The 26,538-nt window shown below is 41.6% G+C and overlaps 1 protein-coding gene across 1 annotated transcript in view; it reads left to right on the top strand.

The window, feature by feature from the left end:
- LOC128657427 (zinc finger protein 2-like) overlaps positions 1–26,538 on the top strand; it is a 223,680-nt gene that overhangs the window by 18,888 nt on the left and 178,254 nt on the right. The window lies entirely within an intron of this gene.

Here is a 26,538-nt window from a genome sequence, read left to right as displayed (position 1 = left end):
CACTGGCAGCTTTGCCAGATGTACAAGCTTTTGTTCAGGCTTTGGTTAGAATCAAGCCTGTTTACAGACCCATGACTCCTCCTTGGAGTCTAAATTTAGTTCTTTCAGTTCTTCAAGGGGTTCCGTTTGAACCTTTACATTCCATAGATATTAAGTTATTATCTTGGAAAGTTCTGTTTTTGGTTGCTATTTCTTCTGCTAGAAGAGTTTCTGAATTATCTGCTTTGCAGTGTAATCCACCATATCTGGTTTTTCATTCAGATAAGGTTGTTTTGCGTACTAAGCCTGGTTTTCTTCCAAAAGTTGTTTCCAACAAGAACATCAACCAGGAAATAGTTGTTCCTTCTTTGTGTCCGAATCCAGTTTCAAAGAAGGAACGTTTATTACACAATTTAGATGTTGTTCGTGCTTTAAAGTTCTATTTAGAAGCAACAAAAGATTTTAGACAAACCTCATCTTTGTTTGTCGTTTACTCTGGTAAGAGGAGAGGTCAAAAAGCTAATGCTACCTCTCTCTCTTTCTGGCTGAAAAGCATTATCCGCTTGGCTTATGAGACTGCCGGACGGCAGCCTCCTGACCGTATCACAGCTCACTCTACTAGGGCTGTGGCTTCCACATGGGCCTACAAGAACGAGGCTTCTGTTGACCAGATATGTAAGGCAGCAACTTGGTCTTCTCTGCACACTTTTGCCAAATTCTACAAATTTGATACTTTTGCTTCTTCGGAGGCTATTTTTGGGAGAAAAGTTTTGCAAGCCGTGGTGCCTTCCGTTTAGGTAACCTGATTTGCTCCCTCCCTTCATCCGTGTCCTAAAGCTTTGGTATTGGTTCCCACAAGTAATGGATGACGCCGTGGACCGGACACACCAATGTTGGAGAAAACAGAATTTATGCTTACCTGATAAATTACTTTCTCCAACGGTGTGTCCGGTCCACGGCCCGCCCTGGTTTTTTAATCAGGTTGAAAAAAAATTCTGTATACACTACAGTCACCACGGCACCCTATAGTTTCTCCTTTTTCTCCTAACCGTCGGTCGAATGACTGGGGGGCGGAGCCAGAGGGGGAGCTATATGGACAGCTCTTGCTGTGTGCTCTCCTTGCCTTTCCCTGTGGGGGAGAATATTTCCCACAAGTAATGGATGACGCCGTGGACCGGACACACCGTTGGAGAAAGTAATTTATCAGGTAAGCATAAATTCTGTTTTTTGTAAAGATTTCACTGAACACTGAACCTAGCAACCCCGACACCTCACAATCTGATCCCACTAAGGGCACATAACAGCCAATAGTGTGCTGGTGGTGTACAGAAGATTTTACTAAGCAGCATTTAAAGGAATATGAAATCCAAAAATGTAATTTTGCGTATCAGACAGAGCATATAATTTCTAAAAAAGTTTCCAATTTAAAGGGACAGTGTACACAATTTTTCATATAACTGCATGATATAGACACTACTATAAAGAATAAAACTCACAGATACTGATCTAAAAATCCAGTATAAAACCTTTTTCAAAACTTACTTAGAAGCTCCCAGTTTAGCTCTGTTAAAAAGGTAGCTGGAACACCCACTGCAAGTGGGAAATAGCAGACTCCCCCTTCCTTTCATATAAATAGACCCTTTACACAAACAGGAGCAAGCTAGAGTAGGTATACATCAGTATTCTCCTAAAACTTTGCGGCTTGGTTGGTGTCTGAAAATCAGAGCAATGTTTTTAAAAAATTAGCAAAACTATACATTTAAAAAACAAACAAACCGGTATGGGCTATATAAATGGGTCATCTACAAAACATTTATGCGAAGAAAATCTAATGTATAATGTCCCTTTAATTCTGTTATCAAATGTGCTTTGTTCTCATACAATTCTTTGTTGAATAGATACCTAGTTAGGCGTCTGGAGCACTACATGGAGAAAGTGCTGCCATTTAGTGCTCTTGCAAATGGCCAACATTCTTGAAAAACTGCTTCCATATAGTGGTCCAGGCACTTAGTTCCTGTTATGTTTTACTGACAAAAAACACCTTAACATGTGTTCAACAACATCTCCCGAGTACAGTGATACCACCCATGAATAGGTTTGTCAGGTTCCCTGGGGGCTAAAAGGGACTTATTTTTAGGGGGCGCATTCCCATTTTCCAACTTGTAATTTTCACATCTGTCATCATGCACCCATGTATTATTTGGGAATTTACCCCATCAAACCATATATTGTTGAAAAGTAGACACCCTAGGCCCGGGTATTTGAGATGCTGGTATTTTAACACTTTCATTGCACTAATTCAACCACCAGTCTTTGCCAAACTTTTGGGTAGTCATTTTTTTGTGTTATTTTTCGCACACACTGTACTTTAGGCATGGATTCTCAGTTCCTGTTATGTGTTACTGCAAAAAAATACCTCAATATGTGTTCAGCAACATCTCCTGAGTACAGTGATACCACCCATGCATAGGTTTGTTGGCTTGTTTGGGGGTTGCAATGCCAAACTTCTGACGTGTTTGTGATTTTTTTTTTCACATTTAACATATCCTCTTTGCCTATCTTCCTTTTGGGGTCCTTTTTACGTACCCCAATTTATTTGCTTGCCATGAATATATTTGAAAAGTTTGATGCAACTGTTTTAGCCCAAACATTTGGAGAAAGTGTATGGTGGTAATTTTTCAGTTTTCATTTTTACATTGCTTTTTGCCTATGATTTAGGAGAGCCTGTTGTAAGTTATTGCAAGAAAACACTCCAGAATATTTTCTAAAAGACCCCTGACTACACCCATGCCCCCCATGCATAGGTTTGCCATGGTTTTGGAAAGTTTCAGTTACAATTGTATGACTTGTAATTTGAGTTGAAAGTGAGAGTATTTCTTCTGATAGGCCTATCTTTAGTTTGGAGCCTATTGCATACCCCAGTTTTATGTATTGCCATGAAAGTGTATATATTTGAAATGTTGACACCCCAAGGTATTGTATATGGAGTGCTTTGATGCCTTTGATGCAACCGTTTTAGCCCAAACAATTGGAGAAAGTGTATGGTGGTTATTTTTAAATTTTTATTTTTACACACACATTGCTTTTTAACTATGATTTAGGAGAGTCTGTTGTAAGTTATTGCAAGAAAACACTCCAGATTGTTTTCTGCAAGACCCCTGTGATTACACACATGCCCCCCCATGCATAGGTTTGTCAGGATTTTGGGAAGGTTCAGTTACAATTGTATGACTTGCAATTTGAGTTGAAAGTGAGAGTATTTCTTCTGATAGGCCTATCTTTAGTTTGGGGCCTATTGCATACCTCAGTTTTATTTATTGCCATGAAAGTGTATATTTTTGAAACATTGACACCCCAAGGTATTGTATATGGTGTGCTTTAATGTAACCATTTTTGCCCAAAAAATTGGAGAAAGTGTATGGTGGTAATTTTTAAATTTTCATTTTTACACACACATTGCTTTTTTACTATATTATGATTTAGGAGAGCCAGTTGTAAGTTATTGCAAGAAAACAGTACAGGTTGTTTTCTGCAAGACCCCCTGAGTCAACCCATGCGTAGGTTAGACAGGGGTTTTGGTAAAATACAGCACCAGTTTTAGAACTTATAAAAAATAGAACAGTGAAATTTAAAAATCTGGCACAGTAAAAGTAAAAAACAAAAAGAAAAAAACTCAGTAACAGTAAATGTAACCAACCCCCCCCCCCAACAAAAAAAAAACACAATTGCAAATGTTAAAAAACAATTAAAAAATTTTTTTTTACCAGTGTGTGATGCCGCTTGAAGCAGTCCCCAATGCAGAGTCCAAGCTGTCCAGGGCAATCAGGACAGTAAAAGGTGGTGTTTTTTCTCTGCCCCCTCTTGGTACAGACTCTGCATTTATTCTGAGATTTCTGCTTCGCCACAGTAGGGGGGATTTTGAAAATAAAATGGGTAGCCTCAACTCTGCTCTCTCCCATCACCGCCGGGGAGCAGGTGCATCTTGGTACAAAATCCCCGAAATGATCTGGAGCTAAAACTGTAAAAAAGTCAGTTTCATTCCGGGGTTTGCTTTTTTGAACAACAAAAAAGCTTTGTGGGTTGCAATCTGCATTAAGTAAATTGCAACCTTTTTGTACCAGGCCTTTGTATTCCGCATAATTAGGGCTGCAGCAGCTGATCTGCCAGATCAACCCCACCCATATGCCGGTTATAAGCCTTAATGCACACTGTCTTCATTGTGCTCTCAGCTCTGCCACGTACAGAGACCTCCACAGTCCACTCTGTGTGGATGGTGGTAAAAAGGTATACATCCTTCTTGTCTCTGTATTTAACTGCCAACAGCTCCTCTTGGCGCAGAGCTGAGGTCTCCCCCTTTACTAGCCGGGTGCGTGCAAGTTGTCTTGGGAAACCTGCGCTGTTTTTTCGAATTGTACTGCAAGCTACTGTATCAAAACAATACAGTAGCTTGAACAAAAGGACACTTGTATAATAAGTGTCTACATACAAGTGGTACCCTTTGTTCAATAGGGGTAAAATCAGGTACCAGACAATCTTGCCAGTGGTTCCCATATGTTCTGGGCAGCCTGGAGGGTCAAGGTGGATATCCTTTCCCTCGTACACCCGGAAGGCCTGAGTATACCCAGTCTCGCTCTCACAGAACTTATACACCTTTACTCCATACCTGGAACGCTTGGAAGGAATTTACTGCTTGAATCCCAGCCTTCCCTTATACTTCATCAGGGATTCATCCATGCATTAATTAAAAAAAAAATCAACACAAAATTTAAATTTAAATTAACTGAATGGCTCTGAAAAAAGACTAAAAAAAAAAATGAACCCTTAAAATACACAGAGAGAAAAAAATTGCTTTCTTTCATGTAATTGGCAAGAGTCCATGAGCTAGTGACGTATGGGGTATACAATCCTACCAGGAGGGGCAAAGTTTCCCAAACCTCAAAATGCCTATAAATACACCCCTCACCACACCCACAATTCAGTTTTACAAACTTTGCCTCCTATGGAGGTGGTGAAGTAAGTTTGTGCTAAGATTTCTATGTTGATATGCGCTTCTCAGCATTTTGAAGCCCGATTCCTCTCAGAGTACAGTGAATGTCAGAGGGATGTGAAGGGAGTATCACCTATTGAATGCAGGTTTTCCTCACGGGAGATCTATTTCATAGGTTCTCAGTTATCGGTCGTAGAGATTCATCTCCTACCTCCCTTTTCAGATCGACGATATACTCTCATATTCCATTACCTCTACTGATAACCGTTTCAGTACTGGTTTGGCTATCTGCTATATGTGGATGGGTATCTTTTGGTAAGTATGTTTTCATTACTTAAGACTCTCTGAGCTATGGTTTGGCACTTTATGTATTTATATAAAGTTCTAAATATATGTATTGTACTTATACAGTATTTGCCATGATTCATGCTTCAGTATACTTCCTTTTGCAGACTGTCAGTTTCATATCTGGGAAATGCATTTTTTAGGAAACATTTTTTCTTACCTGGGGTATAGTCTTTTTTCAATTGACTGTTATTTCAAATTCGTGGGCAGAATTAGGCTCGCGAGGGCGCGAAATGCTAAATTTTTTTGGCGTGAAGTTACGTTCGATTACGCAAATTCATCATTTCCGGCGTCTTTGTCGACGTCGAGTGATTTCACAAGGTTGGGTCTTCAATGACGCTAGTGTGTCATTTCCAGATGTTGTTAGCGCCAAAAAAAAAAATTCTGTTTGTTTGTGTGTCATACTTGGCGCCAACTATTTTCATTATTTTAAACCCCATTAATATATGCCTCTTGCCTTTTTTCTCTATCAGAGGGCTATGTTGTTTGCATTTTGTTCCCATTCCTGAAACTGCCATATAAGGAAATTGATCATTTTGCTTTATATGTTGTTTTTTCTCTTACATTTGCAAGATGTCTCAATCTGATCCTGTTTCAGAAATCACTGTTGGAACCCTGCTGACTGATAACAGTTCTACCAAAGCTAAGTACATTTGTTGTAATATTGTGGAGATTATATCTCCAGCTGTGGTTTGTAATAAGTTGTCATGATAAACTTTTACATGCAGAGAATGTGTCCATCAGTAATAGTACATTGCCTGTTTCTGTTCCTTTAACATCTAATGTACAAGATATACCTGTGAATTTATAAGAATTTATTGCTGATTCTATTCAGAAGGCTTTGTCTGCCATTCCGCCTTCTAATAAATGAAAAGGTCTTTTAAAACTTCTCATAAAGTTGATGAAATTTCAACTGACTGACAACATACTGAATTATCCTCCTCTGATGAGGATCTATCTGATTCAGAAGATCCTTCCTCAGATATTGACACTCACAAATCTACTTATTTTGTTAAAGAAGTGTTGATTATATTGGATATTGAGGAGACTAGTCCTCTTGATATTAAAACTAGTAAACGTTTAAATTCTGTTTATAAACCTCCTGTGGTTATTCCAGAGGTTTTTCCAGTTCCTGATGCTATTTCTGATATGATTTCTAAGGAATGGAATAGGCCTGGTACTTCTTTTATTCCTTCTTTAAAGGTTTTAAAAAAAAATAATTGTATTTTTTGCCAGCAGTTACATTGGAGTTTTGGGAAAAGTTCCCCAAAGTTGATGGGGCTATCTCTACTCTTGCTTAGCGTACTACTATTCTGATTGGCTGATGTTGCAGCTGCATCAACTTTTTGGTTGGAAGTTAGCGCAACAAGAATTGGATTATGATTTGTTTAGCATTGTTCCCTTGCTTTAACATGCTAATCCGTTTATTTGTGATGCCATTTTTTCATCAAAATTGATGTTAAATCTATGTATTTAGCTATTTTAGCTAGAAGAGCTTTGTGGCTTAAATCTTGGAATACTGACATGACTTCTAAATCCAGATTGCTATCTCTATTTTTCCAAGGTAATAAGTTATTTGGTACTCAGTTGAATTTGATTATCTCAACTGTTACTGGGGGAAGGGAGTTTTTTTGCCTTAGGATAAGACTTAAGGGTAAGTCTAAAGCTTCTAACCGTTTTCGTTCCTTTCCACTTCATAAGGAACAGAAACCTATTCCTTCCCCCAAGGACTCTGTTTCCAATTGGAAATTTTATTCAAATTGGATTAAATCCAAGCCTTTTAAAGAACCAAAGCCAGCCCCTACGTCCGCATGTAGGTGTGGCCCTCATTCCAGCTCAGCTGGTAGGGGGCAGATTAAGATTTCTCAGGGGTGCCGAATAGGATTCAGAGTTAGACCTCCTGTGAGAAGATATTTTCTCTCACGCATTCCAGCAAATCGAGTAAAGGCTCAGGCTTTGCTGAAGTGTGTTTCAGACCTGGAGTTTCAGGGGTAATCACGGCAGTTCCGTTTCAGGAACAGAGTTTGTGGTTTTATTCAAATCTATTCATTGTCACAAAGAAAGAAAATTCATTCAGGCCAGTTTTGAATCTGATTTTTTTTTTTAATCATTATGTAAGAGTACCAACTTTCAAAATGGTGATTATAAGGACTATTCTGCCTTTTGTTCAGTAAGGGCATTATATGTCCACCATAGACTTACTTTTCAGTTTCTGAGATTCTCTTTTCTAGACAAGCTTTACCAATTTGTCGCTCTTCCTTTTGGCCTAGAGACAGCTCTAAGAATCTTTTCTAAGGTTCTTGATGCCCTACTCTCTGTAATCAGAGAGCGGGATATTGCGGTGTTTCCTTATTTGGACGATTTCTTGGTATTAGCTCAGTCTTTATATTCCGCAGAATCTTACACGAATCAACTAGTGTTGTTTCTTCGAAAACATGGTTGGAGGATCAATTTACTAAAAAGTTCTTTGATTCCTCAAACAAGGGTCACCATTTTAGGTTTCCAGATAGATTCAGTGTCCATGACTCTGTCTCTAACAGACAAGAGATGTTTTGAATTGGTTGCAGCCTGTCGGAACCTTCAGTCTCAGTCATTCCCTTCAGTAGCTATGTACATGGAAGTTTTGGGTCTCACGACTGTAGCATCGGACGCGATCCCCTTTTGCTCGTTTTCATATAAGACCTTTCAAGGATATCACAATTTATATCCTTAAATCCCAATGTTCGACTATCTCTGATTTGGTGGTTAAATCACCATTGTATAGTTCTAGGGGCCTCTTTTGTTTGTCCAACCTGGACTGTGATTTCAACAGATGTGAGTCTTTCAGGTTGGTGAGTTGTTTGGGGATCTCTGACAGTGCAAGGGGTTTGGAAATCTCAAGAGGCGAGATTACCAATCAATATTTTGTGCGATTTTCAGGGCTCTTCAGATTTGGCCTCTGTTGAAGAGAGAACCGTTCATTTGTTTTGTGACAGACAAGATCACAACTGTGGCATTTGTCAATCATCAGGATGGGACTCATAGACCTTAAGCTATTAAAGAAGTATCCCGGATACTTGCTTGGGCGGATTCCAGCTCCTGTCTAAATTTCTGTGGTTCATATCCCAGGTATAGACAATTGGGAAGCGGATTATTTCAGCCGGGGGAGTAGTCCCTCCATCCAGATGTGTTTTCTCAGGTTGTTCAGATGTGGGGTCTTTCAGAAATAGATCTGATGGCTTCTTATCTAAACAAGGAACTTCCCAGGTATCTGTTCAGGTCCAGGGATCCTCAGGCGGAAGCAGTGGATGCGTTGACACTTCCTTGGTGTTAACAACCTGCTTATATTTTTCCCGCCTTTAGTTTTTCTTCCAAGAGTGATCTTCAAAATCATCATGGAGCAGTAATTTGTGCTGCCGGTGGCTCCAGCATGGCCTCACAGGTTTTGGTATGCAGATTTTGTTCGGATATCCAGTTGCCAAACTTGGCCACTTCCATTAAGGCCGGGCCTTCTGTTTCAAGGTTCATTTTTTTTTCCATCAGGATTTCAAATCTTTAAATCTGATGATATGGAAATTGAACGCTTAATGCTTAGTCATAGAGGTTTCTCTGACTTTGTGATTAATACTATGTTGCAGGCTGGTAAATCTGTTTCTAGAAAGATTTATGATCAAGTTTGGAAGACTTACATTTCATGGTGTTTCTCTTTTAGAATTCCTAGAATTTTACAGTTTCTTCAGGATAGTTTGGATAAGTTTGTCTGCAAGTTCCTTGAAGGGACAAATCTCTGCTCTTTCTGTTTTATTTCACAGGAAGATTGCTAAGCTTCCTGATATTCACTGTTTTTTTCAGGCTTTGGTTCATATCAAGCTTGTCATTAAATCAATATCTCCTTCTTGGAGTTGTAATTTGGTTTTAAAGGCTTTACAGGCTCCTCCATTTGAGCCTATGGGGCATATCTATCAAGCTTGAGGCCCTGTGTTTCTGGCGAGCCTGCAGGCTCGCCAGAAACACCAGTTATGAAGCAGCTGTCTAAAGACCGCTGCTCCATAACCTGTCCGCCTGCTCTGAGCAGGCGGACAGACATCGCCGCAATTCAACCCGATCGAGTACGATCGGGTTGATTGACACCCCCCTCTTGTGAGCTGCTGGTGCAATGTTGAATACGGAGAGCGTATTGCTCTCCGTATTCAGCGAGGTCTGTTGGACCTGATCCGCACTGTCGGATCAGGTCCTCCAGACTTTGATAAATAGAGGCCTATGCATTCTTTGGACATTTAAATACTTTCTTGGAAAGTGTTGTTTCTTTTGGCCATCTCTTCTGCTAGAAGAGTTTCTGAATTATTTGCTCTCTCTTGTGAATCTCCTTTCTGATTTTTTCAGGATAAGGCAGTTTGGGGGACCTCATTTAAATTTTTATCTAAGGTTGTGAATTTTAACAACATTAATAGAGAAATTGTTGTCCTTTCCTTTTGTCCTAATCCTAAGAATTCTTTGGAGAGTTCCTTACATTCTTTGGATGTGGTGAGAGCTCTGAAATATTATGTTGAAGCTACTTAAGATTTCAGGAAGACTTCTAGTCTATTTGTTATCCTTTCTGGTTCCAGGAAAGGTCAGAAGGCTTCAGCCGTTTCTTTGGCATTGTGGTTAAAGCTTTTGACTCATCACGCTTATTTGGAGTTGGGTCAGGCCCCACCTCAGAGTATTACAGCTCATTCTACTAGGTCAGTCTCCACTTTGTGGGCTTTTAAGAATGAAGCTTCAGATGATCAGATTTGCAAAGCAGCAACTTGGTCTTCTTTGCATACATTTACTAAATTCTACCATTTTGATTTATTTGCTTCTTCGAAATCAGTTTTTGGTAGAAAAGTTCTTCAGGCAGCTGTTTCAGTTTGATTCTTCTGCTTATGATTTAAGTTTTTCCTTTCATTTATGAGAATAAATTTATATTTGGGTTGTGGATTAATTTTTTTCAGCGAAATGGCTGTTTTTATTTTATCCCTCCCTCTCTAGTGACTCTTGCGTGGAGTTCCACTTCTTGGGTATTGCTATCCCATACGTCACTAGCTCATGGACTCTTGCCAATTACATGAAAGAAAACATAATTTATGTAATAACTTACCTGATAAATTCATTTCTTTCATATTGGCAAGAGTCCATGAGGCCCACCTCTTTTTTATGATGGTTATGATTTTTTTGTAGAAAGCACAATTATTTCCAAATTCCTTTGTTGATGCTTTTTACTCCTTTCTTTTTCACCCAACTACTTGGCTATTCGTTAAACTGAATTGTGGGTGTGGTGAGGGGTGTATTTATAGGCATTTTGAGGTTTGGGAAACTTTGCCCCTCCTGGTAGGATTGTATACCCCATATGTCACTAGCTCATGGACTCTTGGCAATATGAAAGAAATTAATTTATCAGGTAAGTTCTTACATAAATTATGTTTTTGTGCAAGAGCCAGTGAGCAAAAACAAAATGCTGCTATGCTATTACCAGTGATTTATAGTGATCACTGGCAAGCTAGGGGTTAATGGCTCACAATTTTTTACAAAAATTAATTTAAACTAGCTAAATGGCTCTGATAAGAGCCTTTAGGTCTCACAAAAAAATTCCCAAAAAATATTAACCCCTAAAAAAATGCACAAAGCGCAAATAAAGTGCTGCTATGCTATTGCCAGTGATTTCTGTTGATCACTGGCAAGCTAGGGGTTAATGGCTCTGAAAAGAACCTTTTGTGTCTTACAATTTTTAACAAATATATGAAATAAATCTCTCTCTCCCACAAAAACGCAAGTGAGGAGAGGGAGGGAGATCCACACTGATCAGTGTCAATATTTACTAATATTGACATGATCAGACAAATGGAATATTTTATTATTATTTCTTTTTTTATTCTGGCAAGCTCAGATTGGATAACCCTAGCCTGCCCCTATAATGAGGCAGGCTAGGGACACCCCCAGAAGCCCCATGATGCACTGGGCATCGCCATCTTTGAAGCCACATGGGGGAGGTGGCTATATGGGGGCTATATGGGGCTATTTTTATTAAAACTATTGCTATATATATATTTTTTTTATATTATGTCATTTTACTAAGTGCCTCGACCCACCGAGGCACTTAGCACACTTACAGAGCATCAGAAGCCTGCCTGATGGCTTCCGATGCTCTGCCTGACTGATGGGCTCCTCGTGGAGTGAAAACCGGAAGTGATCGCTCCGAGGAGTGATAAAAATGGAGACCGGCAGTCAAGAACAGTATTGCAGGATGCCTCAACATTGAGGCATCCCTGCAAAACTGTTTGAGTGGCTGGAAGCGATTTTCGATTGCTTCCACAGCTCAGATTACCCGAGGACGTGTCAGGCACGTCCTTGGTCGTTAGCTGACACCCTTTGGAGGACATGCCTGACACGTTCTTGGTCGCCAATGGGTTAAAGGGACACTGAACCCAATTTTTTTCTTTTGTGATTCCGATAGAGCATGCAATTTTAAGCAACTTTCTAATTTACTCCTATTTTCAATTTTTCTTCGTTTCACTTGCTATCTTTATTTGAAAAAGAAGGCATCTAAGCTTCTTTTTGGTTCAGTACTCTGGACAGCACTTTTTATTGGTGGATGAATGTATCCACCAATCAGCAAGAACAACCCAGGTTGTTCAACAAAAATGGGCCGGCATCTAAACTTACATTCTTGCATTTCAAATAAAGATACCAAGAGAATAAAGAAAATTTGATAATAGGAGTAAATTAGAAAGTTGCTTAAAATTGCATGCTCTATCTGAATCACAAAAGAAAAAATTTGGGTTCAGTGTCCTTTTAACAGCGAGATAGGCCCCATGTTCACACGCTTTAGTGTCATTCTGTGCTTAAAGCAACATGAAATTTAAACTTTCATGGTTCAGATAGAGCATTTAATTTGTTCTCTTGGTATCCTTTGTTGAAAATGATTTGTACACACCCTCAACAGCACTGGGACCTAACTGGTGATTGGTGCCCACAAGATGTGCTCAGCTAGCTCTCAGTAATTCTTTGTTGCTCTGGAGATTCTATAAAATGCCTCATCAGTATTTCAAGGCCCCTCAAGGATTTTTTTAAAGGCAATTTGTACCTTGGAAACTACAATACATAAATCAGTGAATTAAAGGGCCAGTAAAAACATTATATTTGCATAATCAACAAATGCATGATAAAAAGACAATACAATAACAATTAGTCTGAACGTCAAATGAGTAGTAGATTTTTTTTTTCTGACAAATATCAAAGTTGTGTCTATTTCCACTCCCCTTGTACCATGTGACAGCCATCAGCCAATCACAAATGCATATACTTATATTCTGTGAATTCTTGCACATGTACAGTAGGAGCTGGTGTCTCAAAAAGTGTAAATATAAAAAGACTGTGCACATTTTGTTAATGGAAGTAAATTGGAAAGTTGTTTAAAATTGCTGCTCTATCTGAATCATTAAAGCTTAATTTTGTCCCTTTAATATGATGATTTCTCTCCATGTTGGTGAGTTTTTCAGAAGCGGGCCCATAATTATATGCAAGCAACATTTTAGAGCATTTTAAGGGACACTACAGTCAAAATTAACCTTTCATGATTCAGATGGAGCATGCATTTAAAAAAACAAATATACTCACATTATCAAAATGTGCACAATCTTTTTCTCTTGTTAAGTGTGTTCAGTCCACGGGTCATCCATTACTTATGGGATATATTCTCCTCCCCAACAGGAAGTTGCAAGAGGATCACCCAAGCAGAGCTGCTATATAGCTCCTCCCCTCACATGTCATATGCAGTCATTCTCTTGCAAGTCTCAACAAAGAAGGAGGTCGCGAGAGGAGATAGGAGTTTTTTACCTAATTATTCTTCAATCAAAAGTTTATTATTTTAAAATGGCACCGGAGTGTGCTGTTTTTTTCTCTCAGGCAGTATTTAGAAGAAGAATCTGCCTGCGTTTTTCTATGATCTTAGCAGACGTAACTAAGATCCACTGGCTGTTCTCGCACATTCTGAGGAGTGGGGTAACTTCAGAAGAGGGAATAGCATGCGGGGTCCCCCGCAAATGAGGTATGTGCAGTAATATTTTCTAGGAATGGAATTGACTAAGAAAACACTGCTGTTACCCATATGATGTAAGTACAGCCTTTAATGCAGTAGTAGCGACTGGTATCAGGCTGATAAATGTATGCGCAGTTGAGTTATTTTCTAGGGACTAGAATTTGACTGAGAAAATACTGTTAATACTAAATAAATGTATGAGCCTTAACTGCAGTAGAAGCGACTGGTAGCAGGCTTAGTGATAACTTTGCATAACAATGGAAAGTTGTTTTTTAAAACGTTTACTGGCATGTTATTCGTTTTGTGAGGTACTTTGGTGATAAATCTTTTTGGGCATGATTTTTTTCCATATGGCTAACGTGTATTTCTCCAACATAGGTGTGTCCGGTCCACGGCGTCATCCTTACTTGTGGGATATTCTCTTCCCCAACAGGAAATGGCAAAGAGCCCAGCAAAGCTGGTCACATGATCCCTCCTAGGCTCCGCCTACCCCAGTCATTCTCTTTGCCGTTGTACAGGCAACATCTCCACGGAGATGGCTTAGAGTTTTTTTAGTGTTTAACTGTAGTTTTTATTATTCAATCAAGAGTTTGTTATTTTAAAATAGTGCTGGTATGTACTATTTACTCAGAAACAGAAAAGAGATGAAGATTTCTGTTTGTATGAGGAAAATGATTTTAGCACCGTAACTAAAATCCATGGCTGTTCCACACAGGACTGTTGAGAGCAATTAACTTCAGTTGGGGGAACAGTGTGCAGTCTCTTGCTGCTTGAGGTATGACACATTCTAACAAGACGATGTAATGCTGGAAGCTGTCATTTTTCCCTATGGGATCCGGTAAGCCATGTTTATTACGATGGTAAATAAGGGCTTCACAAGGGCTTATTAAGATTGTAGACTTTTCTGGGCTAAATCGATTCAGTTTTAAAACATATTTAGCTTTGAGGAATCATTTTATCTGGGTTTATTGATATTATAATATCGGCAGGCACTGTATTAGACACCTTATTTCTCTGGGGCTTTCCCAAAGCATAAGCAGAGTCTCATTTTCGCGCCGGTGTGGCGCACTTGTTTTTGAGAGGCATGGCATGCAGTCGCATGTGAGAGGAGCTCTGATACTTAGAAGAGACTTTCTGAAGGCGTCATTTGGTATCGTATTCCCCTTTGGGCTTGGTTGGGTCTCAGCAAAGCAGATACCAGGGACTGTAAAGGGGTTAAAGTGTTAAAACGGCTCCGGTTCCGTTATTTTAAGGGTTAAAGCTTCCAAATTTGGTGTGCAATACTTTTAAGGCTTTAAGACACTGTGGTGAAAATTTGGTGAATTTTGTACAATTCCTTCATGTTTTTTCGCAATTGCAGTAATAAAGTGTGTTCAGTTTAAAATTTAAAGTGACAGTAACGGTTTTATTTTAAAACGTTTTTTGTACTTTGTTATCAAGTTTATGCCTGTTTAACATGTCTGAACTACCAGATAGACTGTGTTCTGAATGTGGGGAAGCCAGAATTCCTGTTCATTTAAATAAATGTGATTTATGTGATAATGACAATGATGCCCAAGATGATTCCTCAAGTGAGGGGAGTAAGCATGGTACTGCATCATTCCCTCCTTCGTCTACACGAGTCTTGCCCACTCAGGAGGCCCCTAGTACATCTAGCGCGCCAATACTGCTTACTATGCAACAATTAACGGCTGTAATGGATAATTCTGTCAAAAACATTTTAGCCAAAATGAACCCTTGTCAGCGTAAGCGTGGCTGCTCTGTTTTAGTTACTGAAGAGCATGACGACGCTGATATTAATATCTCTGAAGGGCCCCTAACCCAATCTGAGGGGGCCAGGGAGGTTTTGTCTGAGGGAGAAATTACTGATTCAGGGAACATTTCTCAACAGGCTGAACCTGATGTAATTGCATTTAAATTTAAGTTGGAACATCTCCGCATTCTGCTTAAGGAGGTATTATCCACTCTGGATGATTGTGAAAAGTTGGTCATCCCAGAGAAACTATGTAAAATGGACAAGTTCCTAGAGGGGCCGGAGCTCCCAGAAGCTTTTCCTATACCCAAGCGGGTGGCGGACATTGTTAATAAAGAATGGGAAAGGCCCGGTATTCCTTTCGTCCCTCCCCCCATATTTAAAAAATTGTTTCCTATGGTCGACCCCAGAAAGGACTTATGGCAGACAGTCCCCAAGGTCGAGGGAGCGGTTTCTACTTTAAACAAACGCACCACTATACCCATAGAGGATAGTTGTGCTTTCAAAGATCCTATGGATAAAAAATTAGAAGGTTTGCTTAAAAAGATGTTTGTTCAGCAGGGTTACCTTCTACAACCAATTTCATGCATTGTCCCTGTCACTACAGCCGCATGTTTCTGGTTTGATGAACTGATAAAGGCGCTCGATAGTGATTCTCCTCCTTATGAGGAGATTATGGACAGAATCAATGCTCTCAAATTGGCTAATTCTTTCACCCTAGACGCCACTTTGCAATTGGCTAGGTTAGCGGCTAAGAATTCTGGGTTTGCTATTGTGGCGCGCAGAGCGCTTTGGTTGAAATCTTGGTCGGCTGACGCGTCTTCCAAGAACAAGCTACTAAACATTCCTTTCAAGGGGAAAACGCTGTTTGGCCCTGACTTGAAAGAGATTATCTCGGATATCACTGGGGGTAAGGGCCACGCCCTTCCTCAGGATCGGCCTTTCAAGGCGAAAAATAGACCCAATTTTCGTCCCTTTCGTAAAAACGGACCAGCCCAAAGTGCTACGTCCTCTAAGCAAGAGGGTAATACTTCTCAAGCCAAGCCAGCTTGGAGACCAATGCAAGGCTGGAACAAGGGAAAGCAGGCCGAGAAGCCTGCCACTGCTACCAAGACAGCATGAAATATTGGCCCCCGATCCGGGACCGGATCTGGTGGGGGGCAGACTCTCTCTCTTCGCTCAGGCTTGGGCAAGAGATGTTCTGGATACTTGGGCGCTAGAAATAGTCTCCCAGGGTTATCTTCTGGAATTCAAGGGACTTCCCCCAAGGGGGAGGTTCCACAGGTCTCTGTTGTCTTCAGACCACATAAAAAGACAGGCGTTCTTACATTGTGTAGAAGACCTGTTAAAAATGGGAGTGATTCATCCTGTTCCACTAAGAGAACAAGGGATGGGGTTCTACTCCAATCTGTTCATAGTTCCCAAAAAAGAGGGAACGTTCAGACCAATCTTAGATCTCAAGATCTTAAACAAGTTTCTCAAGGTTCCATCTTTCAAGATGGAAACCATTCGAACTATTCTTCCTTCCATCCAGGAGGGTCAATTCATGACCACGGTGGATTTAAAGGATGCGTATCTACATATTCCTATCCACAAGGAACATCATCGGTTCCTAAGGTTTGCATTCCTGGACAAACATTACCAGTTCGTGGCGCTTCCTTTCGGATTAGCCACTGCTCCAAGGATTTTCACAAAGGTACTAGGCTCCCTTCTAGCGGTGCTAAGACCAAGGGGCATTGCAGTAGTACCTTACCTGGACGACATTCTGATTCAAGCGTCGTCCCTTCCTCAAGCAAAGGCTCACACGGACATTGTCCTGGCCTTTCTCAGATCTCACGGCTGGAAAGTGAACGTGGAAAAGAGTTCTCTATCCCCGTCAACAAGGGTTCCCTTCTTGGGAACAATTATAGACTCTTTGGAAATGAGGATCTTTCTAACAGAGGCCAGAAAAACAAAACTTCTAGACTCTTGTCGGATACTTCATTCCGTTCCTCTTCCTTCCATAGCTCAGTGCATGGAAGTGATCGGGTTGATGGTAGCGGCGATGGACATAGTTCCTTTTGCGCGCATTCATCTAAGACCATTACAACTGTGCATGCTCTGTCAGTGGAATGGGGACTATACAGACTTGTCTCCGAAGATACAAGTAAATCAGAGGACCAGAGACTCACTCCGTTGGTGGCTGTCCCTGGACAATCTGTCTCAAGGGATGACGTTCCGCAGACCAGAGTGGGTCATTGTCACGACCGACGCCAGTCTGATGGGCTGGGGCGCGGTCTGGGGATCCCTGAAAGCTCAGGGTCTTTGGTCTCGGGAAGAATCTCTTCTACCGATAAATATTCTGGAACTGAGAGCGATATTCAATGCTCTCAAGGCCTGGCCTCGGCTAGCGAGGACCAAGTTCATACGGTTTCAATCAGACAACATGACAACTGTTGCGTACATCAACCATCAGGGGGGAACAAGGAGTTCCCTAGCGATGGAAGAAGTGACCAAAATCATTCTATGGGCGGAGTCTCACTCCTGCCACCTGTCTGCTATCCACATCCCAGGAGTGGAAAATTGGGAAGCGGATTTTCTGAGTCGTCAGACATTGCATCCGGGGGAGTGGGAACTCCATCCGGAAATCTTTGCCCAAGTCACTCACCTGTGGGGCATTCCAGACATGGATCTGATGGCCTCTCGTCAGAACTTCAAAGTTCCTTGCTACGGGGCCAGATCCAGGGATCCCAAGGCGGCTCTAGTGGATGCACTAGTAGCACCTTGGACCTTCAAACTAGCTTATGTGTTCCCGCCATTTCCTCTCATCCCCAGGCTGGTAGCCAGGATCAATCAGGAGAGGGCGTCGGTGATCTTGATAGCTCCTGCGTGGCCACGCAGGACTTGGTATGCAGATCTGGTGAATATGTCATCGGCTCCACCTTGGAAGCTACCTTTGAGACGAGACCTTCTTGTTCAGGGTCCGTTCGAACATCCGAATCTGGTTTCACTCCAGCTGACTGCTTGGAGATTGAACGCTTGATTTTATCGAAGCGAGGATTCTCAGATTCTGTTATCGATACTCTTGTTCAGGCCAGAAAGCCTGTAACTAGAAAGATTTACCACAAAATTTGGAAAAAATATATCTGTTGGTGTGAATCTAAAGGATTCCCTTGGGACAAGGTTAAGATTTCTAGGATTCTATCCTTCCTTCAAGAAGGATTGGAAAAAGGATTATCTGCTAGTTCCCTGAAGGGACAGATTTCTGCCTTGTCGGTATTACTTCACAAAAAGCTGGCAGCTGTGCCAGATGTTCAAACCTTTGTTCAGGCTCTGGTTAGAATCAAGCCTGTTTACAAACCTTTGACTCCTCCTTGGAGTCTCAATTTAGTTCTTTCAGTTCTTCAGGGGGTTCCGTTTGAACCCTTACATTCCGTTGATATTAAGTTATTATCTTGGAAAGTTTTGTTTTTAGTTGCGATTTCTTCTGCTAGAAGAGTCTCAGAATTATCTGCTCTGCAGTGTTCTCCTCCTTATCTGGTGTTCCATGCAGATAAGGTGGTTTTACGTACTAAAGCTGGTTTTCTTCCAAAAGTTGTTTCTAACAAAAACATTAACCAGGAGATTATCGTACCTTCTCTGTGTCCAAAACCAGTTTCAAAGAAGGAACGTTTGTTGCACAATTTGGATGTTGTTCGCGCTCTAAAATTCTATTTAGATGCTACAAAGGATTTTAGACAAACATCTTCCTTGTTTGTTGTTTATTCAGGTAAAAGGAGAGGTCAAAAAGCAACTTCTACCTCTCTCTCTTTTTGGATTAAAAGCATCATCAGATTGGCTTACGAGACTGCCGGACGGCAGCCTCCCGAAAGAATCACAGCTCATTCCACTAGGGCTGTGGCTTCCACATGGGCCTTCAAGAACGAGGCTTCTGTTGATCAGATATGTAGGGCAGCGACTTGGTCTTCACTGCACACTTTTACCAAATTTTACAAGTTTGATACTTTTGCTTCTTCTGAGGCTATTTTTGGGAGAAAGGTTTTGCAAGCCGTGGTGCCTTCCATTTAGGTGACCTGATTTGCTCCCTCCCTTCATCCGTGTCCTAAAGCTTTGGTATTGGTTCCCACAAGTAAGGATGACGCCGTGGACCGGACACACCTATGTTGGAGAAAACAGAATTTATGTTTACCTGATAAATTTCTTTCTCCAACGGTGTGTCCGGTCCACGGCCCGCCCTGGTTTTTTAATCAGGTCTGATAATTTATTTTCTTTAACTACAGTCACCACGGTACCATATGGTTTCTCCTATGCAAATATTCCTCCTTAACGTCGGTCGAATGACTGGGGTAGGCGGAGCCTAGGAGGGATCATGTGACCAGCTTTGCTGGGCTCTTTGCCATTTCCTGTTGGGGAAGAGAATATCCCACAAGTAAGGATGACGCCGTGGACCGGACACACCGTTGGAGAAAGAAATTTATCAGGTAAACATAAATTCTGTTTTCTGCATAGAAACCGTTGTAACAGGTCTCCCACTGTTGTAATATGAGTGGGAGGGGCCTTTTTTAGCGCCTTGTTGCGCAGTTAAAATTATTGCACAGTCTTCCTGCTTCTTCCTCCTTGATCCAGGACGTCTACAGAGAGCTCAGGGGTCTTCAAAATTCATTTTTGAGGGAGGTAATCAGTCACAGCAGACCTGTGACAGTGTGTTTGACTGTGATAAAAGCGTTAAATCTTAAATTGATTATCCGTTTTTGGGTATTGAGGGGCTAATCATCCGTTTGCTAGTGGGTGCAATCCTCTGCTAAATTCATACAATTGCTGTTAAAATTGTTGGCTATAACTGAATTAGTTCATTGTTATTTCAACTGTGACAGTTTTTTGTGTTTTTAAAAGCGCTGCAGCGTTTTTTTTCAATTGCTTGTAAATTTATTGACAGATTTTTTCCAAGCTTGCTAGCCTTCATTGCTAGTCTGTTTAAACATGTCTGATACAGATGAATCTGCTTGTTCATTATGTTTAAAAGCCAATGTGGAGCCCAATAGAAATATGTGTACCAATTGTATTGATGTTACTTTAAATAAAAGTCAGTCTTTACTGGTAAAGAAATTATCACCAGACAACGAGGGGGAAGTTATGCCGCCTAACTCTCCTCACGTGTCAGTACCTTCGCCTCCCACTCAGGAGGTGCGTGAGATTGTGGCACCAAGTACATCAAGGCCCTTACAAATCACTTTGCATGATATGGCTAATGTTATGAAAGAAGTATTATCTAATTTGCCTGAGTTAAGAGGCAAGCGCGATAGCTCTAGGTTTAGGACAGAGCGCGCCGATGACACGAGAGCCATGTCCGATACTGCGTCACAATTTGCAGAACATGAGGACGGAGAGCTTCATTCTGTGGGTGACGGATCTGATCCGGGGAGACCGGATTCAGAAATTTCAAATTTTAAATTTAAGCTTGAGAACCTCCGTGTATTACTAGGGGAGGTGTTAGCGGCTCTGAACGATTGCGACACGGTTGCAATCCCAGAGAAATTGTGTAGGCTGGATAAATACTATGCGGTACCGGTGTGTACTGACGTTTTTCCTATACCTAAAAGGCTTACAGAGATTATTAGCAAGGAGTGGGATAGACCCGGTGTGCCCTTTTCCCCTCCTCCGATATTTAGAAAAATGTTCCCAATAGACGCCACCACACGAGACTTATGGCAGACGGTCCCTAAGGTGGAGGGAGCAGTTTCTACTTTAGCCAAGCGTACCACTATCCCGGTGGAGGATAGCTGTGCTTTCTCAGATCCAATGGATAAAAAATTAGAAGGTTACCTTAAGAAAATGTTTGTTCAACAAGGTTTTATATTACAGCCCCTTGCATGCATTGCGCCCGTCACTGCTGCAGCGGCATTCTGGTTTGAGTCTCTGGAAGAGGCTATTCGCACAGCACCATTGGATGAGATTATGAACAAGCTTAAAGCCCTTAAGCTAGCTAATGCATTTATTTCGGATGCCGTTGTGCATTTAACCAAACTAACGGCTAAGAACTCCGGATTCGCCATCCAGGCGCGCAGAACGCTATGGCTTAAATCCTGGTCAGCAGATGTAACTTCTAAATCTAAATTGCTTAATATTCCTTTCAAAGGGCAAACCTTATTCGGGCCCGGTTTGAAAGAAATTATTGCTGACATTACTGGAGGTAAGGGTCACACCCTTCCTCAGGAAAGGGCCAAATCAAAGGCCAAACAGTCTAATTTTCGTGCCTTTCGTAATTTCAAGGCAGGAGCAGCATCAACTTCCTCCGCTCCAAAACAGGAAGGGACTACTACTCCTTACAGACATGGTTGGAAAGGCAACCAGTCCTGGAACAAGGGCAAGCAGGCCAGAAAACCTACTTCTGCCCCTAAGACAGCATGAAGAAAGGGCCCCCTATCCGGAAACGGATCTAGTGGGGGGCAGACTTTCTCTCTTCGCCCAGGCCTGGGCAAGAGATGTCCAGGATCCCTGGGCGTTGGAGATCAAATCTCAGGGATACCTTCTGGACTTCAAAACTTCTCCTCCACAAGGGAGATTTCATCTGTCAAGGTTATCAACAAACCTAATAAAGAAAGAGGCATTTCTACGATGTGTACAAGACCTCTTAGTAATGGGAGTGATCCACCCGGTTCCGCGGACGGAACAAGGGCAAGGTTTTTACTCAAATCTGTTTGTGGTTCCCAAAAAAGAGGGAACCTTCAGGCTAATCTTGGACCTGAAGATCTTAAACAAATTCCTAAGGGTTCCATCGTTCAAAATGGAAACTATTAGAACCATCCTACCCATGATCCAAGAGGGTCAGTATATGACCACAGTGGACTTAAAGGATGCCTACCTTCACATACCGATTCACAAGGATCATTATCGGTACCTAAGGTTTGCCTTTCTAGACAGGCATTACCAGTTTGTAGCTCTTACCTTCGGGTTGGCTACGGCCCCGAGAATTTTTACAAAGGTTCTGGGCTTGCTTCTGGCGGTACTAAGACCGCGAGGCATAGCGGTGGCTCCGTACCTAGACGACATCCTGATACAAGCGTCAACTATTCAAAATGAAAAGTCTCATACAGAGATCGTTCTAGCATTTCTAAGGTCGCATGGGTGGAAAGTGAACATGGAAAAGAGTTCTCTGTTCCCACTCACAAGGGTTCCCTTTCTAGGGACTCTTATAGATTCTGTAGAGATGAAGATTTACCTGACGGAGTCCAGGTTATCAAAAATCCTAAATGCTTGCCGTGTCCTTCATTCCATTCCAAGCCCATCAGTAGCTCAGTGCATGGAAGTAATCGGCTTAATGGTCGCAGCAATGGACATAGTGCCATTTGCGCGCCTACATCTCAGACCGCTGCAACTATGCATGCTAAGTCAGTGGAATGGGGATTACTCAGATCTGTCCCCTTTACTAAATCTGGACCAGGAGGCCAGAGATTCTCTTCTCTGGTGGTTGTCGCGGGTTCATCTGTCCAAAGGAATGACTTTTCGCAGACCAGATTGGACGATTGTAACAACAGATGACAGCCTACTAGGCTGGGGTGCAGTCTGGAACTCCCTGAAGGCTCAGGGATCGTGGACTCAGGAGGAGAAACTCCTCCTAATAAACATTCTGGAATTAAGAGCAATATTCAATGCTCTTCTAGCTTGGCCTCAGTTAGCAACACTGAGGTTCATAAGATTTCAGTCGGACAACATCACGACTGTGGCTTACATCAGTCATCAAGGGGGAACCAGGAGTTCCCTAGCGATGTTGGAAGTCTCGAAGATAATTCGCTGGGCAGAGTCGCACTCTTGTCACCTGTCAGCAATCTACATCCCAGGCGTGGAGAACTGGGAGGCGGACTTTCTAAGTCGCCAGACCTTTCATCCGGGGGAGTGGGAACTTCACCCGGAGGTGTTTGCTCAACTGATCCTTCGTTGGGGCGAACCGGAGCTGGATCTCATGGCATCTCGCCAGAACGCCAAGCTTCCTTGTTACGGATCCAGGTCCAGGGACCCGGGAGCAGTGCTGGTAGATGCACTAGCAGCCCCTTTGGTTTTCAACATGGCAAATGTGTTTCCACCATTTCCGTTGCTACCTCGACTGATTGCCAGGATCAAACAGGAGAGAGCATCAGTGATTCTGATAGCGCCTGCGTGGCCACGCAGGACCTGGTATGCAGACCTAGTGGACATGTCGTCCTGTCCACCATGGTCTCTGCCTCTGAGGCAGGACCTTCTAATTCAGGGTCCTTTCAACCATCCAAGCCTAATTTCTCTGAGGCTGACTGCATGGAGATTGAACGCTTGATTCTATCAAAGCGTGGTTTTTCGGAGTCGGTTATTGATACGTTAATACAGGCTCGGAAACCTGTTACCAGAAAAATTTACCATAAGATATGGCGTAAATATTTATATTGGTGTGAATCCAAGAGTTACTCATGGAGTAAGGTTAGGATTACTAGGATATTGGCTTTTCTACAAGAAGGTTTAGAAAAGGGTTTATCTGCTAGTTCGTTAAAGGGACAGATTTCTGCTCTGTCTATTCTTTTACACAAACGTCTGGCAGAGAATCCAGACGTCCAGGCTTTTTGTCAGGCTTTGGCTAGGATTAAGCCTGTGTTTAAATCTGTTGCTCCTCCATGGAGCTTAAACTTGTTTCTTAAAGTTCTTCAGGGTGTTCCGTTTGAACCCCTTCATTCCATTGATATTAAGCTTTTATCTTGGAAAGTTTTGTTTTTGATGGCTATTTCCTCGGCTCGAAGAGTCTCTGAGTTATCTGCCTTACATTGTGATTCTCCTTATCTGATTTTTCATTCAGACAAGGTAGTTCTGCGTACTTAACCTGGATTTTTACCTAAGGTTGTTTCTAACAGGAATATCAATCAAGAGATTGTTGTTCCTTCATTATGTCCTAATCCTTCTTCAAAGAAGGAACGTCTTTTGCATAATCTGGACGTAGTCCGTGCCCTGAAGTTCTACTTACATTCAACTAAAGATTTTCGGCAAACTTCTTCTCTGTTTGTCGTTTATTCTGGTCAGAGGAGAGGTCAAAAGGCTTCGGCCACCTCTCTCTTTTTGGCTTCGTAGCATAATACGTTTAGCCTATGAGACTGCTGGACAGCAGCCTCCTGAAAGAATTACAGCTCATTCCACTAGAGCTGTGGCTTCCACCTGGGCCTTTAAGAATGAGGCCTCTGTTGAACAGATTTGCAAGGCTGCAACTTGGTCTTCACTTCATACCTTTTCAAAATTTTACAAATTTGACACTTTTGCTTCTTCGGAGGCTGGTTTTGGGAGAAAGGTTCTACAGGCAGGGGTTCCTTCTGTTTAATGTTCCTGCCTTGTCCCTCCCATCATCCGTGTACTTTAGCTTTGGTATTGGTATCCCATAAGTAATGGATGACCCGTGGACTGAACACACTTAACAAGAGAAAACATAATTTATGCTTACCTGATAAATTTATTTCTCTTGTAGTGTGTTCAGTCCACGGCCCACCCTGTCTTTTTTTGAGGCAGTTCTAAATTTTAATTAAAACTCCAGTCACCACTGCACCCTATAGTTTTTCCTTTCTCGTCTTGTTTCGGTCGAATGACTGGATATGACATGTGAGGGGAGGAGCTATATAGCAGCTCTGCTTGGGTGATCCTCTTGCAACTTCCTGTTGGGGAGGAGAATATATCCCATAAGTAATGGATGACCCGTGGACTGAACACACTACAAGAGAAATAAATTTATCAGGTAAGCATAAATTATGTTTTATATGCACAGATTCTGATGCACCAGCTTCTACTGAGCATGTGCAATAATTCACAGTATATGTGTGTGTGTGTGTTGTGACGCAGTATCGGACATGGCTCTCGTGTCATCGGCGCGCTCTGTCCTAAACCTAGAGCTATCGCGCTTGCCTCTTAACTCAGGCAAATTAGATAATACTTCTTTCATAACATTAGCCATATCATGCAAAGTGATTTGTAAGGGCCTTGATTTACTTGGCGCCACAATCTCACGCACCTCCTGAGTGGGAGGCGAAGGTACTGACACGTGAGGAGAGTTAGGCGGCATAACTTCCCCCTCGTTGTCTGGTGATAATTTCTTTACCAGTAAAGACTGACTTTTATTTAAAGTAACATCAATACAATTGGTACACATATTTCTATTGGGCTCCACATTGGCTTTTAAACATAATGAACAAGCAGATTCATCTGTATCAGACATGTTTAAACAGACTAGCAATGAAGGCTAGCAAGCTTGGAAAAAATCTGTCAATAAATTTACAAGCAATTGAAAAAAAACGCTGCAGCGCTTTTAAAAACACAAAAAACTGTCACAGTTGAAATAACAATGAACTAATTCAGTTATAGCCAACAATTTTAACAGCAATTGTATGAATTTAGCAGAGGATTGCACCCACTAGCAAACGGATGATTAACCCCTCAATACCCAAAAACGGATAATCAATTTAAGATTTAACGCTTTTATCACAGTCAAACACACTGTCACAGGTCTGCTGTGACTGATTACCTCCCTCAAAAATGAATTTTGAAGACCCCTGAGCTCTCTGTAGACGTCCTGGATCAAGGAGGAAGAAGCAGGAAGACTGTGCAATAATTTTAACTGCGCAACAAGGCGCTAAAAAAGGCCCCTCCCACTCATATTACAACAGTGGGAGACCTGTTACAACGGTTTCTGTGCAGAAATACACGTTAGCCATATGGAAAAAAATCATGCCCAAAAAGATTTATCACCAAAGTACCTCACAAAACGAATAACATGCCAGTAAACGTTAAAAAACAGCTTTCCATTGTTATGCAAAGTTATCACTAAGCCTGCTACCAGTCGCTTCTACTGCAGTTAAGGCTCATACATTTATTTAGTATTAACAGTATTTTCTCAGTCAAATTCTAGTCCCTAGAAAATAACTCAACTGCGCATACATTTATCAGCCTGATACCAGTTGCTACTACTGCATTAAAGGCTGTACTTACATCATATGGGTAACAGCAGTGTTTTCTTAGTCAATTCCATTCCTAGAAAATATTACTGCACATACCTCATTTGTGGGGGACCCCGCATGCTATTCCCTCTTCTGAAGTTACCCCACTCCTCAGAATGTGCGAGAACAGCCAGTGGATCTTAGTTACGTCTGCTAAGATCATAGAAAAACGCAGGCAGATTCTTCTTCTAAATACTGCCTGAGAGAAAAAAACAGCACACTCCGGTGCCATTTTAAAATAATAAACTTTTGATTGAAGAATAATTAGGTAAAAAACTCCTATCTCCTCTCGCGACCTCCTTCTTTGTTGAGACTTGCAAGAGAATGACTGCATATGACATGTGAGGGGAGGAGCTATATAGCAGCTCTGCTTGGGTGATCCTCTTGCAACTTCCTGTTGGGGAGGAGAATATATCCCATAAGTAATGGATGACCCGTGGACTGAACACACTACAAGAGAAAT

Source organism: Bombina bombina, chromosome 4 (genome assembly GCF_027579735.1).
Source record: "Bombina bombina isolate aBomBom1 chromosome 4, aBomBom1.pri, whole genome shotgun sequence".
NCBI classification, from domain to species: Eukaryota; Metazoa; Chordata; class Amphibia; order Anura; family Bombinatoridae; genus Bombina; species Bombina bombina.
Note: the sequence above shows the minus strand (reverse complement) of the source record. Positions and strands in the feature narration are given on the sequence as shown.